The sequence below is a fragment of the Geotrypetes seraphini genome, chromosome 1 (assembly GCF_902459505.1).
Source record: "Geotrypetes seraphini chromosome 1, aGeoSer1.1, whole genome shotgun sequence".
Lineage (NCBI taxonomy): Eukaryota > Metazoa > Chordata > Amphibia > Gymnophiona > Dermophiidae > Geotrypetes > Geotrypetes seraphini.
Genome location: NC_047084.1, coordinates 112,988,117 through 113,001,198, shown reverse-complemented (window position 1 = coordinate 113,001,198; position 13,082 = coordinate 112,988,117). Strand labels below are relative to the sequence as shown.

At 46.2% G+C, this 13,082-nt stretch overlaps 1 protein-coding gene across 8 annotated transcripts in view; it reads left to right on the top strand.

Annotated features, from left to right (window-relative positions):
- Window positions 1-13,082, top strand: part of LOC117356551 (phospholipid-transporting ATPase ID-like) — a 209,143-nt gene that overhangs the window by 58,301 nt on the left and 137,760 nt on the right. The window lies entirely within an intron of this gene.

Here is a 13,082-nt window from a genome sequence, read left to right as displayed (position 1 = left end):
TGGTGCTACTCTTTTGGGATCTTGTTAGGTACTTGAGACCAGGGTTGGCTACTGTTGGAAATGGAATACTGGGCTTGAGGGACCTTCAATCTGTCCCAGTATAGGAATTCTTATGTTCCTATGTTCTTAATGAAGGCTATCAGCAGGAGCACAGGGGAAGATGAGAAAGGAGAGGGAATGAGGTGTTAATTAAGGTTTACAAGGGCCAGAGTTTGGAACCAGCTATTACATTTCTACACTTAGAATCCCTGGTCACCTTATCTTCTTGCCACTGCTTCATTATTCTAGACTAGTCTCCAGTGCTCTCCACAAGGCAGAAGCGGTTGCTCCCTAGCAGACTGTACGCCTTCAGTGCCTCTCTGTGCCAGTAGGGGGCCCTCTAGCAGCAGTCATCCTCCTCTCCTAGGGCTTCCAGCTGGCTTGATTCAGCCTGAGAGGCTGAGTCAGGTCTGATTTTGTCCCATTGCTGCTCTGGAGTTTCCAGCGTTCAGGACTTGCAAACATCTGTATTCCTCACTCCCTCTGGCAATGCTGCCCTGCAACGACAGAAGGAAGTCCACTTATGTTCAAAAATTAGAAAAGTGCCTATTTGTAATCTAGGAAGTATGTCTAGTGTTACCATATGGCTCCAGAAAAAAAGAGAACAGATTGAGACATCTTGGTTGCTTTCAATGGAAGTAAAACCTGGATGTCTCAATCTGTCCCCTTTTTTCTGGAGCCATATGATAACCTTAATGTCCCACCATGAAATATATTGGATTCTGCATAGCTCTGTCAGGATCCCCCAGTATTTATGAGACAAAAAACCCCAGCAAGTTCATTGCAGGGAAACCAAGCAAAACATGTGGTTTTTCCCATTTTCTCACAAATCAGCCAGAATGCCATTTCAGAGCAGAAAACCCCTCCCTCTTGGCATGAGATTTGGCCAGACAGTTCCTGGGCTGGGTGGGTTCTCACAGATCCTCATATCATAAGAATGTAAGAATATAATGATTTATCAGACCCCAATGACTGCGTAAACATCATGGAGCCGAGATTTAACAGTGATTAATCCACAGCTTTGGGAGGGGGGGGGGGTTGGGGGGGGTTGGTTGAAGGCCTGTGACATTATACCGAGGGAATGTTCCAAGGGCTGTGTAGTTGGCCAATAATGTGCTGGAGGGACACCTTTAAACAGTTGCTTAAAACCTGCGATGGCATCTCACTGAATGGGGCAGAGCTGGGAAAGAAGTAGGGGAGCCCTCTGCTGGATGGAATGGGGGCCACAACACAGGAAGTGAGAGCTAGTGAATGACAGAGCAGGATAACCAGCAGTGGCTCCAGTCTCAAGTGCTGCAGACAGGCTGGGTTTTTTCGAGATGACTGCAGTGGGTATGGATTGGGTTTTGTGCAGAAGGGTTAGAACACGGGCCATTTTTGTATTTTTTTTTCTGGTGCTCTGTAAAGGCTAGGGGTATCTTATCATTATGTCTACTATATTTAATTATTAAATTAATTTTTTTTAATACCGTTCTCCACAACGAGATCAGAACGGGTTACAGGTTAACATAGATAATTTGCAGTTTACAGATTACAATTTGCCATAGTTACAGAAGGTGCCGAGGAAAACGGCGACAGTTCAAAGAAGCGTGGGATGAACACAAAGGATCTCGAATCAGAAAATAATGGGTGTACATTGAAGGAACTAAGGCCAGTACTGGGCAGACATGCACGGCCTGTGTCCCGTTGAGGACGGGCTGGGATGGTTAAGATGGGCTGGAGTGAGCTCTGACGGAGACTCCAGTAGATGGAACCTAAGCTCTGGGTTTCTGGCCCAGAAATATCTAAGGAAAAGGACCATTTAAACTAAATTAATTTATGGAGCATGTATGGTTGTTCAGACTGGATGAACCACTCGGGGCTTTATCTGCCATCATTTACTATGTTACTAGGTTATTATAACGTGACACGCAACGAGGATCTAGTACCAATATACAGTACTCCCCCGATATTCACGGGGGTTCCGTTCCAGGAACCCCTGCAGATCTCAAAAAACTGCGAATACGGTTTTTCATGGGGGAGGCTGAAGAGGGCAGCGGGAGAGCAGCCAGAGCACCGCGAGTGCAGGAAATCACTCGCGGTATGCTCCGACCGCCTCTTCCTGCACTAAGTCGGGCCTTATCCAATCAGGAGCTGCTTTGACACGGAGCGCCTGATTAAAGAAGGCCCGACTTAGTGCAGGAAGAGGCGGTCGGAGCATACCGCGAGTGATTTCCTGCACTCAAAGTGCTCCGGCTGCTCTCTCCTGCCTCTCCCGCTGCCCTCTCCTTGTCGGCGGTTCGCGGTCAGAAAATACCGCGAATGACCGGGACCATGAACCGCGGACCGCGAACAACCGGGGGAACATTGTATACCTCTTTGTAATCCACCGGCTGTAGGCTAGTGTATCGCGAACTGTGTGCCACGGCAGATTCCAGCTGTGCTGCGAGATACCGGCGAAGAGGAGAGGCCCTGGCTGACTGCTTACAGGGCATGCCTCTCGCAACGAGAGGCACGTCTTATAGTCAGTCAGCTGGCACCTGCGTCTCTCCCCCTCACCTCTCCTTCTGCAGCATCTCCCCCCACCGGCAGTAATAGGAGGCTCGGGGCTGTGGCTTGGGGACATCCATGCATGCGTGGACGTCGATGTGATGATGTCACTCATGCGCCTGCCATCATCGCTTAGACGGCTGCACATTTTCAGGTGCCCTCTAGCCGCAGCTTAAAAAGTTAGCGACAGGGTTTTAGTTAGCTGTTTTTTGAAAGGACAATGTAACAATTGGCAACAAATACATGTAATGAAACAGTAGAAAAAAGGGGCCAATAATGCCTTTTGGCCTCCCCACCACCCCCTCCCAAATCAACATTTGAGACAAAGTTTAAGATTTAAAATAGAGAATGACACGGTTACAGAATTCATCACCGTTCCCATCCCTGAGGATAACCGTGGGAAACCATCCCGGGTCATTCTAATGTGTCCATCTCAACCTCAGTCCTTCTACACCAGCATTCTTCAATGCAAGGCTTGAGGGTCAGTAGCCGGGAATCATCCCAGGTCATTCTTTAGTGTCCATTTCAACCTCAGTCCTTCTACACAAGCATTCTTCAATGCAAGGCTTGAGGGTCAGTGGCTGGAAATCATCCCAGGTCATTCTTTAGTGTCCATCTCAACCTCAGTCCTTCTACACCAGCATTCTTCAATGCAAGGCTTGAGGGTCAGTAGCCGGGAATCATCCCAGGTCATTCTTTAGTGTCCATTTCAACCTCAGTCCTTCTACACAAGCATTCTTCAATGCAAGGCTTGAGGGTCAGTGGCTGGAAATCATCCCAGGTCATTCTTTAGTGTCCATCTCAACCTCAGTCCTTCTACACCAGCATTCTTCAATGCAAGGCTTGAGGGTCAGTAGCCGGGAATCATCCCAGGTCATTCTTTAGTGTCCATTTCAACCTCAGTCCTTCTACACAAGCATTCTTCAATGCAAGGCTTGAGGGTCAGTGGCTGGAAATCATCCCAGGTCATTCTTTAGTGTCCATCTCAACCTCAGTCCTTCTACACCAGCATTCTTCAATGCAAGGCTTGAGGGTGAGTGGCTGGAAATCATCCCAGGTCATTCTTTAGTGTCCATCTCAACCTCAGTCCTTCTACACCAGCATTCTTCAATGCAAGGCTTGAGGGTCAGTAGCCGGGAATCATCCCAGGTCATTCTTTAGTGTCCATTTCAACCTCAGTCCTTCTACACAAGCATTCTTCAATGCAAGGCTTGAGGGTCAGTGGCTGGAAATCATCCCAGGTCATTCTTTAGTGTCCATCTCAACCTCAGTCCTTCTACACCAGCATTCTTCAATGCAAGGCTTGAGGGTCAGTAGCCGGGAATCATCCCAGGTCATTCTTTAGTGTCCATTTCAACCTCAGTCCTTCTACACAAGCATTCTTCAATGCAAGGCTTGAGGGTCAGTGGCTGGAAATCATCCCAGGTCATTCTTTAGTGTCCATCTCAACCTCAGTCCTTCTACACCAGCATTCTTCAATGCAAGGCTTGAGGGTGAGTGGCTGGAAATCATCCCAGGTCATTCTTTAGTGTCCATCTCAACCTCAGTCCTTCTACACCAGCATTCTTCAATGCAAGGCTTGAGGGTCAGTAGCCGGGAATCATCCCAGGTCATTCTTTAGTGTCCATTTCAACCTCAGTCCTTCTACACCAGCATTCTTCAATGCAAGGCCTGAGGGTCAGTGGCTGGAAATCATCCCAGGTCATTCTTTAGTGTCCATCTCAACCTCAGTCCTTCTACACCAGCATTCTTCAATGCAAGGCTTGAGGGTCAGTGGCTGGGAATCATCCCAGGTCATTCTTTAGTGTCCATCTCAACCTCAGTCCTTCTACACCAGCATTCTTCAATGCAAGGCTTGAGGGTGAGTGGCTGGAAATCATCCCAGGTCATACTTTGCGTCCATCTCAACCTCAGTCTTTCTACACCAGCATTCTTCAATGCAAGGCTTGAGGGTCTGTGGCTGGAAATCATCCCAGGTCATTCTTTAGTGTCCATCTCAACCTCAGTCCTTTTACACCAGCCTTCTTCAATGCAAGGCTTGAAGGTCAGTGTTTGGGCCCATTCATACTCTGATTCTTATGTGAGCCAAGTCTAGGATAATGAACCCATTTTGACATCACTGATGAGGTTGGCTCTTATTGGTGGAATGAAGCATTATGACATCACAGTATCAGCTCTGGAGTTCCCTACCTCTACTCTAGATTATACATATTCAGGGCTTCCAGTCTCTCCTCATACGTCTTCTGGCGCAAGCCACTTATGATTTTCGTCGCCCTCCTCTGGACTGCTTCAAGTGTTCTTACGTCCTCAAATCATGCGTGGATTTCCTTCCTGCCCGACAAGAGCAGGCAGCAGAAGGCAGGATTAGGGCGGGCCTGAGCGGGCCTAGGGGCAGGTCTAGCGGGTCCGTATTTTCCGATTGGAAAATCTGGCAACCCTATGTACAGAGACTGATGATGTCTGCTGTGAACCATGGACCCTAAAAGTTCCCCAAACTTTCTTCCCCAGCCCTCTTCTTTTCCCCCTGCGCTCAGGTGGCGTGACTCACCTTGCCAATCAGGGCTCATGACTTTCACACCTATACACCTTGTGGCCCCTAAGGTGTAAGATTTAAGAAGGCCTCCTTTGGTTAAGTAGGTTTAATAGTTTTCCATGCTTTGTGACGACCTAAACTGTAGCTTGGCTAGCGTATACAGTATGGAAAACTAGCCTTAGTTGACATCTAATGGATCTCTTGGATTTGGAGTCATTTGGGGCATCGGATATAGGGCTCCCTTGCCCAGGAAGCAGGGCAGGATTAATTCGTCGAGGGCCCCTAGGCACACAAGTACACTGGGCCCCCTGCCCCGCCCCACCCCACCATGCGCCCAGGCGGAAACAGGAAGCTGCGTCAGAGGGAAGCAGCACCGCTTGCACAATTACAGTTCCCGTTGCCTTTCTTACCCGCATTGTTTGCTTGCTTGTCTTACTTTCCGTCGATGGGGGGGGGGGGCTGCGTTGCCGATTGATGCTGGAGGGGCCCATCGCCGTTTAGAAAAAACAATGTTGAAGCCTTACTTCATTGGGCCCCCCTGACCATTTTGGGCCCTATGCAAGTGCCTACTTAGCCTATTGGTTAATCCTGCCCTGCCAGGAAGCAGGAATAAACGCCTAAACTTCATTTGCCAGAAGTCTTTTGCTGATATAAGGTTAGGATTCCAGCATGCATTGCGGGGAGGAGTGGCCTAGTGGTTAGAGCCGGCTGCCTCAGCACCCTGAGGTTGCGAATATGATCCCGGCCTGCTTCCCGTGACTCAGGGCAAGTCACCTCACCCTTCAATGCCTTGCTGGGACATATAGAGAAAATAGTTAATGATGGCACTTTGGGTGAATCACTTCACGAAATGGCAGTTAATAAACCAAAATCCTGTAAATAATGTTATGGGTATTTGTGTAAATTTTATGGTGCCCAAATGGAGACATAATGAGTTTTTTCTCAGTTATTTGTCTGTAACTTGGTCCGTCAAATAGAAGCAGATGTGATACCTTGAGATAAGAAATGAAATACGCCAGACCAGGCAACAGTCCCTCTGAGCCATGGGCCGGTGTGAGCTGCCGCCTCTAAAACACAGAGGTGCTTTTTGTTTAATAACCCAGCCCTGGTCTGGATACCTAGAGTGTGAATTCCAGTTCTACTCACTCCTTCTGAACAGCAGTGATTTCTATTGGAGAATGACACGGGGATGAATTATTCCCTGTCCCCGCAGGAACTCATTTTCTTTGTCAATCTCGGCAAATTCTTTTCCTGTCCCTGCCCCATTCCTGGAAGCTCCGTCCTCATCCACACAAGCCTCAAATGCTTTAAAATCCTAAGTAGCAACATTCTAGAGCTCAGACTGTGATGTCATAATGCCTCATTCCACCAATGCCTAAGCTCCGTCCTCATCTGTACAAGCCTTAAACGCTTTAACATCCTAAGTGGCAACATTCTAGAGCTCAGATTGTGATGTCATAATGCCTCATTCCACCAATGCCTAAGCTCCGTCCTCATCTGCACAAGCCTCAAACAATTTAAAATCCTAAGTGTTTGAGGCTTGTGCGGTTAAGGCAGAGCTTACAGAAATGGGGCAGGGACAGAAACAGTGACAAAACTCATGGGGAAATTGAGTTCCTGCAGGGACAGGGACAAATTTGTCCCCTTGTCCTTCTCTAATTCGTATTATCATCTGAGAGATAGAAACGGGCCGTATTAACTCACCCTGAGTATAATTATGGATGCGGGTTAAAAGATGCCTAACCAATAAGATGCAAGCTTTCTGAGCCCCTTTTCCTGAAATCTCCAGAACTGGCCACTTCCTTCATTCTGCTGGATCTAGAGTCTAGCTTTGCCGTCTTCTTGCACTGCTTTCTTATCTCTGGGTCTGTCCCCAGATTGCATCTTTCTTTCTGTGTTGAATCTTATCTGCCTTCCTTTTCACCACTCTTTGAGCTTTTTATAGTTGTTCCCTGCTCCCACTCCCTTCCTTTTGCGGTTAGCTCCGGTCACTGATGTCACGAGAGCTTTGAATCACTTTGAGAAATTGTGTTGACTTCTCTGGTACACGAATTTCCTTAAGGTTAAGACCTGCGTCTTTCCAGTGTGCGTTCCCACCATTATTCACTCTGTGAGCAGGAACAGAATTAGGGTCCAGTATCATCTCATCTCTTCTTCCCTATCCACCCATCCCTGCTGGTCTTGACTCTGCCACCACCTTCCCTCCTCTTGGGCCAGAAAAAGGAGAAAATCAGCGAGGCGTAAGGCCTTCCAACACAGACCCATGCTCCAGTCCTTATGTGTCCCACTGCTTCTAATTAGGGTTACCAGCTTTTCCGTTTGGAAAATCCAGACCCCTAGACCCGCCCATCCCCATCTTGCCCCAGTCCAGTCCTGCCCCGCTGCCCGCTCTGGTCGGGCAGGAGGACATCTGCGCATGCGTGGATGTGATACAACGTGGAGTAAAGCAACTGAATTCATTGGTTTTAAAAAAATGCAGAAGCTGCTTTTGGATATAAATGACATCAATTGTGTTTCATCTGCCTTAGATGTGGCAGCAAGAGTCTTGTGTGTTGATCAGAATCCTACCATCTGCAACGTCCTTCCCTCATGTGCCCAGCTGCTCAAGCATCTTACTGTTACTGCAACAGATTCATTACACGTTATGGAAATTGTGTACCATTAGACCCTATTTTGAGTTTTCTGCTTTTAAACTTCTGGTCTTTTGGATTACTGCAATATTGTCTATTTAACAATTCCCAAGAAAGACATGGTTAGACTTACACTGATTCAGAATACAGCGGTTAGATTGATCTACGGACTTAAAAAGTATGACCATGTAACTGCATTTTATTGTGAGCTGCATTGGCTTCCAATGGAGCCTCGTGTTTTGTTTAAGCTCGGTTGCTTTTGCTATAAGGTTATGTATGGTACTGCTCCGTTTTACATGGCTAATAGATTTTCTTTAGCATCGTATAAATATAGTAGACGATCCCATGCCCTGTTTACTTTCCCGTCAATATAGGGCTGTAAAAGCTAGAAACTTTTTGACCATACTTTAGCATTCCAAGTAGCTTCCCATGATAGAGAATTTCGATTGATATTGCTTGGAGCATGTTCATATAGACATTTCAGAACCCAATTGAACACTCATCTTTTCTCAAAATACTTGGTCAAATTTTTCTGTCATTATCAAAATTGTCTTTAGTTTATAATCTTTTGTAAACTTATGGTTACATGGTCAAGAAGTACGATGTTATGTTATGTTGCTGACATCAAGGAACATTTAACAGAAAAACTGGGCCTCTTCTCCCTCGAACAGAGGAGATTGAGAGGGGACATGATCGAAACATTCAAAGTACTGAAGGGAATGGACTTAGTAGATAAAGACAGGTTGTTCACCCTCTCCAAGGTAGGGAGAACGAGAGAGCACTCTCTAAAGTTGAAAGGGGATAGATTCCATATGAATGTAAGGAAGTTCTTCTTCACCCAGAGAGTGGTAGAAAACTGGAACGCTCTTTCGGAGTCTGTCATAGGAGAAAATACCCTCCAGGGATTCAAGACTAAGTTAGACAAGTTCCTGCTGAACCAGAACGTACGCAGGTAGGGCTAGTCTCAATTAGGGCGCTGGTCTTTTTCCAGAGGGCCGACACGTGAGCAGACTGCTGGTCACAATGGACCACTGGTTTGACCCAGCAGCAGCAATTCTTATGTTCTTATGTTTATGTTCTCCAAATCTGTGGTTTCAGCATCCACGGATTCAGTTATTCACAATTTTTTTTTGGGGAAAAAAAGCTTTGTTTCGGACCTTCCCTGCCTCCCTCCCGCCTTCCCCCCTGGCATCCCGGACTTACCTGGTGGTCTAGTGGGCTTTTGGAGTGATCTTCCTACACTCCTGTCCTGTACAGGTCGCCAATAGGAAATGGCTGCCGTGAGCTCCCGTCGTAGTCTCGAGAGACTACGAGAACTCATGGCAGCCATTTCCTATTGGCAATCTGCACGGGGCAGGAGCGTAGGAAGATGGAACTTTGTCCCCATATCATTAGAACACAAGAGCTGCCGAAGGTCCATCAAGCCCAGTATTCTGTTTCCAATGGTGGCCAATCCATGTCACAAGTACCTGGCAAGATCCCAAGGAGAAAAGCAGATTTTATGCAGAGATCAACAGAAGGTCTAATGAAGGGGTTTATCCACCCCACTAGACAGTCACTTAGTTAATAACTGAAATGTGGATAACCCCCTGTACGTAAATATTTATTGGCTGAGACCAGAGCCAGGACCGGCATTCACTCCTCTCTCAGTCAATAAGCTAGACCACTCCAATATGAATATTCTGAACCAACTTGTTTAATTAAAGTCTCTTTATAGCAAATAACCTGGGACACTTATTATAAAAGTGGCAGCCACTTTGGCAGAGACTTTAGACAAACAATGGTTGCAAAGCCTCCTTTATCTCTTCTATCTGCTACTCCTCCTTGTGAGAGAATGCGGATAGTTTTGGTTTTATCCCTCACATAACAGGGTATTGGCTAGTATCAAGCAGTGTCAAAGATGGTTGTCAGGGTCTTTGTGATCGCCAGGGCTTTTGAGGCAATAAAGCCATTTTTTGGGTAAGCTGGTCCTGGGTGGAAATGGCTGGTTCCAGGCAACTTGTTTCTGTAAGTGACTCGTATAGTTTCTTCAGCCTCTAGAGGCAGTTCCAGGAATTCCCCAGCTCCAAGTGTCCGTTTTCAGTGTAGAACTTGAGGGGTTGTTGTTGCTGTAGGCTTCTTCTAGACTGTTCCTTATTGACTGCCCTGACTAGGGTAGTGAGTTGCTTCTATCTCTGTTTGGACATAATTGGTTACGGGTTTTGAGGCAGGAGGGCCCTCCCTTCACATGTATGGTCAGTGTCTCGGGGGCAAAATCCAAAGCCAGAGATCTGAATTCTGCAGAGCGGCTTATACACCTGACCATTATGCTGAACCCAGGGGACACTGGAACATTCTACAATCTTCTCAGGGCTGGGAAAGTCAAGTGTTCATTGCTTCCCAGCAACTAGTGATGTCATGATCTCAGAGATCATGCATGCTTTTGTCCCATCACCATTCATTCACACTCACCAGAACAGCACACTTCATTGCTCATATTTTAAATTAGCATTTTCCTTTTAGGACCCCTGAGGAAGGAGTGTTTCTCTGAAACACGGTCCACATTTGGTCCTGCATATCACATAAGAGAACCACGATTGAGATTACCATACGAACTAAAGTATATAGTTTATCTTTAAGACACCCATAATGCAGGATTTCCAAGACCAAAACCCCAAAACAATCCAACCTGTCTGCAGTGACCCGTCAAGCGAAGAATGGCAAAAGGAAAAAACTGCCGAGAGTGTCAGGTTATTTTATTAAAGCAAAAACACTGTGGAGGAGAAGATGTTCAAGATGCAGGCTTTATTAAAAATACAGTCCAATAATCCACATGAAGACTAAAAATGAAAGAAATCAACTACGCAGAAGTTCACCCAGCATCGTTTTTAGTCTTTGATCCACAAGCTTTCGTATCGGGACCTTCAGGTACCCCGAGGAAGACAGTTTTGTCGAAACACGGACCATGTTGGTTCCATAGTCCCCAATGCTTTGAGTCCTAGGTATTTCTTCATGTGAATTATTGGACTGTATTTTTAATAAAGCTGCATCTTGACCGTCATCTCCTCCACAGTCTTTTTGTTCTTGTCAGACTCTTATTTAGGTTATTTTATTTAAAATAAATCAAATAAAGTAATCTCAATAGTTGGTTCTCATATGTTGACCCAGTTGGACTACTGTAATTTTATTTATTTGGGCATTAAACAGGGCACCTTAGATTGTCTCCAGTTGATATAGAATACAGCGGCCAAACTTATTTTTGGAAAGAGAAAGTACGACCATGTTTCCCCATTGGCTTCCGGTCCATCATAGGATACATTTCAAGTGTGCATGTGTGGTTTTCAAACTCCTTTATGGAATATTTCACTCTTTGATTCCCCTTAGTGGGAATTCCTTTAGATCAGGGGTGTCCAACCTTTTGGCTTCCCTGGGCCGCACTGGCCGAAAAAAAAGTTTCTGGGGCCGCACAAATGTGCAAACGCTGCAGCAAGACAGAGGAGGGAGCCGACAAGACGCTAAATACTAGGGGGCAGCAGAGGAAAACACTGCATCACCCTCGACTGGGGCCACACAAAATACTTCACGGGGCCGCATGTGGCCCTCAGGCCACAGGTTGGACACCCCTGCTTTAGATCCTGCTATTCAAGAATTACAACAATTCACAAATGAGCATTTCCTTCTCTGAAAGGTATTAAAAGCACTGGGAAGCTTAGTAAATCTTTTACTTTTAAATTGATGAGAATTTGGACTGGACTTCCAGATTCTCTAAGACTGGTAGATCAATTATTTCAATTTCAAAAAAGTTTAAAAACCTGGTTGTTTTCACAATAGTGAATTTAATTTTAGCTGTCGTATAGTAATTTTAAGCAATTCAACATACTTTTTTCTAACTTTTTCCATCCATCTAATCTAACCAATTTCTGTTTTTATCCCACAGTTTTTACTTATGTTTCATTTTTTAACGAACTGTAAACCGAGTCGAGCTCCTTAGGGAGTAGATTCGGTATATAAAATGAAGATTAGATTAGATGAAGTACAGGATCCGACACGGGCCATGTTTCGGAGAAACACTCCTTCCTCAGGGGTCCTTAAGGAAAATGTAATGAGATGTAAGAATGAATGGTGATGGGACCAAAGCATGCATGATGTCTGTGATCGTGAGAAATGAATGGATCTTGAGAAAGTGATGCACTGAGTGAGCCAGTGTGTGGCCAAATATTTCTGAAGGATGGGTGGATCTAACACAAATATGTTTGTGTGGTGATAATCAAACAAAAGGGTAAATATGCTGTGACCCGATTATGGGCTAGATTCACAAAGCAAACCGATCGTGTACCGACCCCTTTACTATCAAATTTCCATCCGGCCAGATTCACTTACCTCTCCTGCGATCCGCATGCAAATTGGACAGCGACCCGATTCACTACACCAAATTTCCGATCCAACTGGGCTGGCCGATCACCTGAAGAAGCGACTGCTGGGGACCAGTTGAAAACGTCTTTCCGACTGGAAGCCCTGCTCTCTGCCTTGCAATCTCTCCTGCCTGCTCGCCCCGAATGCCACCGTGCTCTGTCCTGCTTCTTATCTCTGCTGCTCGCCCTCATGCTGCCCTGTTCTGCCTTGATCTTCCCCGAATCTCTCCTGCTGCATCACCGTTCTCCTGCCCTTCCCCGAATCTCTCCTGCCGCATCGTCGTTCTCCTGCCCTTTCCCGCCCAGCGAGTCCGTGGTTTTAACCCGCGTGGCTAAAAACTAAAGTTTTAAGTAAAAAAAAAAAGTCGCGTCTCAGATGGGCATGCGCAGACCATCTACACATGCGATCCGTGCAGGCAGATGGGGGCGTTCCTCCGATCACCCCCATCTGCATATTTTTCGTTCCTGAATTCATCGGACCTGCCCGGATCGGGCCCAATCGGGCAAGTTAGTGAATCCAGGCCATTGTGGGAAGAGGAGGCAGAGAAAAAAAACGGATAATACATTCTGGATGAAATAGATTCACAATTCTGGAGAACCGTGGGTTCTGAGAAGTCTTTGGAGATGAAGCAGTTTAGCCTCAACCATGTCAGGCTCGCTGGTCTACACTTTCCTAGATCATCCTCGGAGCCCTTTTTAAAAATTGCTGTTACGCTGGCTGAGAAATGCAAGCTCATGCATTTGGGCTGCAAAAGCCCAGGGGAACAGTACGGTTTAGGGGGTGAAGAGCTTATGTGCATGACGGAAGAGCGGGACTTGGGTGCGATTGTATGTGATGATCATAAAGTGGCCAAACAGGATGAAATGGTGACGGCGAAAACTAGAAGAATAAAATAATGCAAACAATCAAAACAGCAACACTAAAATCAGAGATAAAATTATTTGGAACATCATAAGTGC